General features: G+C 35.7%; 1 pseudogene across 1 annotated transcript; it reads left to right on the top strand.

Annotated features, from left to right (window-relative positions):
• The first annotated feature begins 4,807 nt into the window (after nucleotides 1–4,807).
• Nucleotides 4,808–6,716, top strand: LOC149667656 (putative protein BRICK1-B; annotated as a pseudogene). Its single transcript, XR_016368113.1, has 3 exons — nucleotides 4,808–4,926; nucleotides 5,521–5,603; nucleotides 6,486–6,716. The product of XR_016368113.1 is annotated as a putative protein BRICK1-B (transcript).
• The last annotated feature ends 325 nt before the right edge of the window (nucleotides 6,717–7,041 follow it).

Raw genomic sequence — 7,041 nt, forward strand, 5'->3', positions numbered from 1 at the left:
TTCAATTAATAATATGTAACAATATTTTAACGAATACGCAGCGTTTTTGGTAATATTTTTGCATTTAGTAAGCTTTTTTAATTAGTATATATTAGCACTTTAGTATAAAAATAAGTATTGAATTGTTTTGTATAAGTGTAATTTTTATTTTTTGATGATAATTATAACGTTTTTTAGTAATATTTCCATATTTTTATCAGTAATCGTATATCAGTATTTTAGCGCGTCAGAAAAAATATATTTTTTCGTCAATCCCGTGAACATTTTAGTTTAATAACTAGCCTGATATTTGTACTGAAATCGTATAATAACCATTATTGCTTTTAATTCATATTAAAAGTAGTATTGTTATATTTTCTATGAAGGTACAAGGGTATATATGCACTTAATAATCTCGCATGCATTAGTATTGCTATACTTTCTAAGATGGTAAATGTTTATGTGCTTAATCATCTTGTACTACCATTTTTTTTGAAGTAGTATTAATTTTGCATTTTAGTGAATTTGTTTGTTATCAAAATCAGTGTAATTCTTGCTTTTTGATGATGTTTTTAGTAGCGATTGCGCATTTTAACTGTATATCAATATTTTAGCGCGTATATATTTTTCAGTCAATCCAATGAGGATTTTTAGTTTAATAACTAGTATTGTGCTTATTTGCCATGTATTCTATGTAATTCGTATGTCCTGATGTTTTTTTTTTAGTAATTTTTTGCATTTTAGCTCAAGTAATTGTACTTATTCTCCAAATTCGTATTAAAACTAATGTGAATCAATTTAATTAATGGTGTTTTATAGAAGGTACATGGATATATATGTACTTAATAATCTCGCATGCAGTAATATTGTTCTATTTTCTATGATGGTAAATGTTTATGTGCTTAATCATCTTGTACTACTATTTTTTTGAAGTAGCAATAATTTTGCATTTTAGTGAATTTGTTTGTTATCAAAATCGGTGTAATTCTTGCTTTTTGATGATGTTTTTCAGTACCGATTGCGCCTTTTAACTGTATATCAGTATTTTAGAGCGTATATATTTTTCAGTCAATCCTATATGTTTGTTTAATTTAATAACTAGTATTGTGCTTGTTTGCCATGTATTCTACGTAACCCGTATTTTCTAATGTTTTTTAGTAATATTTCGCATTTTAACTCAAGTAATTGTACTTATTCTCCAAATTCGTATCCTCGTAAATGTAATCCTTATGTTCTGAGTTTTTTTAGCTGTACTGCTTCATTTTAACTTCTAATCAAATGCCAAACTGTGCAAAAACTGCCGTAATACCACGTTTATGGTATTAAAATGTACTATTGTTCTAACCTTGTATTTCGTTTACTAGCTATAACACCCTACTGTAGTACCGCATCATAGGGTTAGTTGAACCTTTTTTCAATGTAAACCTTATCTCACTTAAAACTAGTTCTTTAGTATAACATAAACATACATGGATACCTTAAAATCATACAGGACGGTGTAGAAAGGGTTTACTTGAACTTATAGAATTACCAACACATTATACCCTAAATGTACGCAATATCCTAAAAATACACCTAATAATAACAATACAAAGCATACATCCTTACTGTAGAACTTAGTCTTTGCTTAATTTTCAATAAACTACGTAAACCTAATCTAGTTCTTTAGTATGGCATAAGCATACATGGAGAGACCTTAAAATCATTCAAAAAAAAAAACATTACGGGACGGGTGCGTGTAGAAAGGGTCTACTGAACCTATAGAATTACCATTAAATCATCCACTAAATGTATACAGTAGCCTAAAGATACACCAAATAATAACATTATGGACACTGAATGTCGTCACCAAGTCACATGACGTCGTACCAATACACTAAAAACAAATTCAAATTTCCCGCCAACAATATCACGTGATACGTGCCGTCCCCCCCCCCTCCAGCCATATTTTCCCCCTTCAGGCACGGTACCATCTAGAGGAACGAGATAGATAGAAAAGGGGGGGCAACAAATGGGGCTACGTAAAGGCCGCCTGTATACCGAATTAATTCGGTATACAGGCGGCTATACTCTCTGACTGGTGTCCATGTGGGATGGACAAAAACAAAGACCAGAAGATGGTGGTGTTAGAAGCCAGGTGTACAGACTGGTGTCCATGTGTGATGGACAAAAACAAAGACCAGAAAATGATGGTGATAGAAGCCAGTAAGTACAGACTGGTGTCTATGTGGAATGGACAAAGACCACAAAATGGTGGTGTTTGAAGCCAATAAGTACAGATTGGTATTCATGTAGAATAGACAATTGACTAGTCAGATGAAGTAATAGTGGCCAGTTGATTTGTGGATAGATTCAAGTTTTGAAATTTCCGGGAACTGTGAATACGGTCCGGAAATAGCGAACACATTTGCTTCAATTCGGAAACTGCGAACACGGTCCCCTGGGGTGTAAGTCAATAACAACAGACAGACACACACACACACACAGACACGTCGAAATTAGAACCTCTCCGTGACATACGTCACTCGGAGAGGTAAAAAATATATATTTTTTTCTAAACAAGCTTTTAAAACAATGTATTAGTTCTGATAGGTATCAGCAGAAGGGATAGTAGAAGAGAAGTATTATATACTTCTGAGTATATAATGAGCGGCATCCTTCTTCTATTATCCCCTTCTGGAAATACTTATTATATTTATGACTTCTTGCTGCTCCACGTTCTGTTATTGTTATTTGCCTAAGCTTTCAGAAGTTGCAAAAAGGTTTTGGTTAAGCTTATTTCTATTAAAACAAAATTGTTCGGGTTAAAGTTATCTTTATCTCCAGTTTCGATAGCAAACTTGGGTAGGTATTTTTAAAACCGCAAGTCAGCAGCATAATGGGTGACACCTTAAAAATATATAATCTAAATCTCTTTATTTCTGATTAAATATGAGTGATTAGATCTGACACATACTTTATAATCGGCTGTGTCAACTTACATAGTCCTTGAGCATTACAAGTGCTTATTAGACTTTTATGGATTGACGGTAATTTTTATTTACCCGAGCCTTGAAGCCATTGATTTGTGTTGTTTATTTTTATTTTTAATAGTTCAATCTTTCTTATGTTTCCTCATCATTTATTTACTCCAAAGCTTACAAAGAATGCTCAAGTTTTTTTTCCTTTAATGAAGCAATTAAACTCCCAAGTTTTTGCCTCCGAAATAATTTTGTTCTGTTCTATTATACTAGATTAGATCCGAAGCTATATTCTACGTTAACTCTGAATACATCATTTAGCCATTGGAAACTTTTTTATTTAAAAAATATCCGATCTAAACTTTTGTAGTATAATAGATACCTAAAAACAAACGTGTCATAAAAATTTCAGGTCATTTGGATCAATATGACTTGGATATTCCAAAAAAACCTACCACCTACCCATTGAACTTATTGTAAATTTTCGGTTCCTTTGAATTTCCCGCCGCTGATCCGAGGGTTGGGTTTTTCACCTGGTTGAACCACCCCAACAGGACCAGGCTAGGAAATAAGACAGGTTTACAGGTCAAAAACCAGTTTATTAATAGCTTGGACCACTTTTTTTATTCAAAACGCGAGGGTCACTGGTCCCAATGACTAGTTTATTAATTCCTACTTTTATTAAAAATTGATATGGGGACCTCTTTAATTATTTTCATTTTAACATAAATTTCGACTCCAGGAGTCCAGTCGTGTATACAACCCTAAGCCGAGAGAGATTTTTTAGAAGAGAGAACGACCACAAGTCCTGGGACCAGTAGAAAAATAAATTGGGGAAGGGTCACTGGTCCCGGGACCAGTTTCATATTTAAGACATCAGGGGTCACTGGTCCGGAGGACTAGTTCAGAAATAAACCTTATTTCCAAGCCTGAACAGGACCCAATTAACTATTTCACGCGCTTGTGGCGCCATCCCAATGCAACCAAGGGAACTAAAAGAAAAGGCGGGAAATTTGGCTGATTAATTTCTTATCTAGGCTTCGAGATGGCGACACCATCGCGTGATAAACTTGGTAGCTGTCCATTCGTTACTCACCGCCTCCTATATTAAATCAGGGATAAGGGAGTCAGATGGATTGGAAATGATGATGGGCGACCTGCGGCACCACATCTCTCCCAATGTACCTCGCGCACGCCCCTACCCTTCGGTAGGCGATTGCTAAGTGCTGCCGCGTATCGCCATTTTATTTGTATAAGAACTAGCTTCTATTATTAAGATAGAGGGAGCGCCCTTTACAATTTCGTCCAGTACGACCCTACCTAACCGCTGAGGATGCTGGGAGGACTATGGTGCCGTAGGTGGGGGTACACAGGCAACGCTATAGGTATGGGGGTTTCCACTCCATTCCTCTCTCCTTCAAGATTAAATAATATACATATAGGTGGCGGTGCATTACCAAAGAGAATATAGGGGAGGAGTGGAACCTCCCCCGCTCCACAAGCGTAAATAGTTATGTCTCGCCTAAATTATAGATAGTTTTCACACATGGAGGATTCATACCATTTACACCAGGAGACCGGGCTATCTGGCGGACAAAAACTCGTCTGCTTTTGTCCTCCAGATAGCCCGGCTTCCTGGTGTAAATGGTATGAATCCTCCATGTGTGAAAACTATCTATACTAGCGGTACGAGGGAGTTTCCGGCTCAGTAGCGCCACCTACATACCATTTAATGTCTCAAACGGAAATGCCTCGGTACTGAGCGTTGAAGATGCGCGGTAGAAAAGAGTGACAAGTTTTGCCCCATTTTCCACTCCTTCCCTATATTCTCTTTGCTCAATGTTTCCGACCAGGTCGAGAGAAGTAAAATGGCGATGGTGGAAAGAGAAGCTATTCAAAAACAAATTCAACAAGATTGGGCTAATCGAGAGTACATCGAAGTAATCTGGAAGTATAAAGAAAATCGCCGATTTCCTAAACTCATTTGGTAATAAAAACCGTTCAAACATTGAATTTTAAGTGGGATTATTTGGTGAAACACTAGTGTTAAACCAAGGCTTAGGTAGTGTAGTGTTGTGTTCTTGTGTTATTGTATATGTCAATGTTTGTCTTGTTGTGCCTTTTAATAATTCCTATTAGAAATCGCAAATTGTGAAATATCTTCTTAACACATAAAAGAATCTATGTTATTGAAAGATAATTTTCTCTGTGACATGAAGACGGAAACCCTTACCCAAACCTTGTTGCAACTAAAAACTATTATGGGAGATAAAGTTGCCATCTTAGCCCCATCTCTCTACCCACATCTTAACATTTGGATAGATGATAAACACTGCTATCAATCACTGCTTTAAATCTTCTCCCTCAATATACTTACTTTCATTCATATGATATCCTTTAAAGGATCTTATTTAAATAGTTTTACCTATAGAGCTATTTCAGTGGGGGAAAAATTTCGTCTGCTACGAAAATTGGGCCTGCCTTTGAGTGTAGAGGGCGGCCATTTTGTGAATGTTTCTCTATGGGCAAATAGCATTGGTGACGTAGCCATTTCCCCTCTGAAATAGCTCTATTATTACAGATATGTCTTGCCGATCACGAATTGAGACTCTAAATGAGAAGTTAACGTCTTTGGAAAGGAAGATTGAGTATTTGGAAGCCAGGGTAAGATATCAACTCCGTTATTAACTTGCGTTCTTGAAATTGCGTGTGTTTGCAATAATTCTTTGAACTTCAAAACAAATAGAAATAGATAATTTATGTGGTTTGGAAATGAAAAAAAAACTTTCAAATATCAAAAAATTATTTAAACACAGGATTCATACAAACCTGGAAAACCGGGAAAACCTGGAAAAATCAGGGAAATAAATAGTTGACAAAAACCTCAGGGAAATTTAGAATTCTTAGTAAAATTCAGGGAAATCGGGGAAATTTGCGTCAAACAGGGGCCGAGTAATTAAGCAAAATGTTCGTGAACATACCCTCCATAGGATTAACATTACACCCAACTTTGGAGGCTCATAACTCTGGTTATATTAGAGATACGGGAATGTCCTTTGATTATGTTATAGTCATATTTATCCCCCATCTAACCATACTAAAAACGTACGGCTACGACAAACAGGGGCCGAGTAATTAAGCAAAATGTTCATAAACATACCACCCTCCATAGGATTAACATTACACTATATTTGGAGCCTCATAACTCTGGTTCTAATAGAGATACGGGGATGCCCTTTGAGTATGTTATAGCCCTATTTGCCCCCACCCCCTCCTTCGTTAACATTTGCTCCATAGGATACTCCATATAGGGGAAAAACCTGGAAAATTCAGGGAAGTATATGGGGAAAAACCTGGAAATCTCAGGGAAATTTGTTTTCCAAAAATTGTATGAACCCTGTAAACAAAGAACGTTTTTGACTTTTGAGATTTTATTTATTTGCTTAGGACAACTTGTTTATTGTTGCATCTGATATATTTAAAGATGCAAAGCATTTGCTTGAAATAGAATATTTGTTTTTATTAAAAAAAAGTATTGTTTTGCAGGTGACAAAAGGTGAAACATTGACATAAGGAACAATGTGAATTTCTCTTTCACCAAATTTTGGACCACATATGGTGTATTTGGGGGGGTTTTCATATTTTGTGATATAAGACTGTCTTCTTCAAGATTTTTCCATATGTCTAGATAATCTAGTATATTTTTTCTCACATGTTCAATTCAGTTCAGTTCTATGCCATAAGGAACTATTAAAAGCTGGCCATTAGCATTTCAAATGTGTCTCTTCAATTATTGCCATAAATATCTTTCCTATGTGTTACAGTTTACCTATTTTTCAATTGCCCTTGAGTATGATCATAACCCTGTAATATTCGTAAGTATGAGTCTGCCATATTGACCCGTAATATTGACTGTATGCTAAACAAAATTAAGAGAACTGCGCCATCTGTGTTTAAACATTTCTCCTCCAAACCGAAACCGAATAAATCAATAAAGGCATGACCTACTGTGATTATTCATCCTTGGTCGAGTCTAGTTATAGGTTCAAATTAAGACCATAGGCCATTGGTATTTTTTGAAAAACCCGTACCACAAGGGGAC

The sequence above is a fragment of the Phalangium opilio genome, unplaced genomic scaffold (assembly GCF_054372755.1).
Source record: "Phalangium opilio isolate 3A_F unplaced genomic scaffold, DU_Popi_V2 ptg000056l_1, whole genome shotgun sequence".
NCBI lineage: Eukaryota > Metazoa > Arthropoda > Arachnida > Opiliones > Phalangiidae > Phalangium > Phalangium opilio.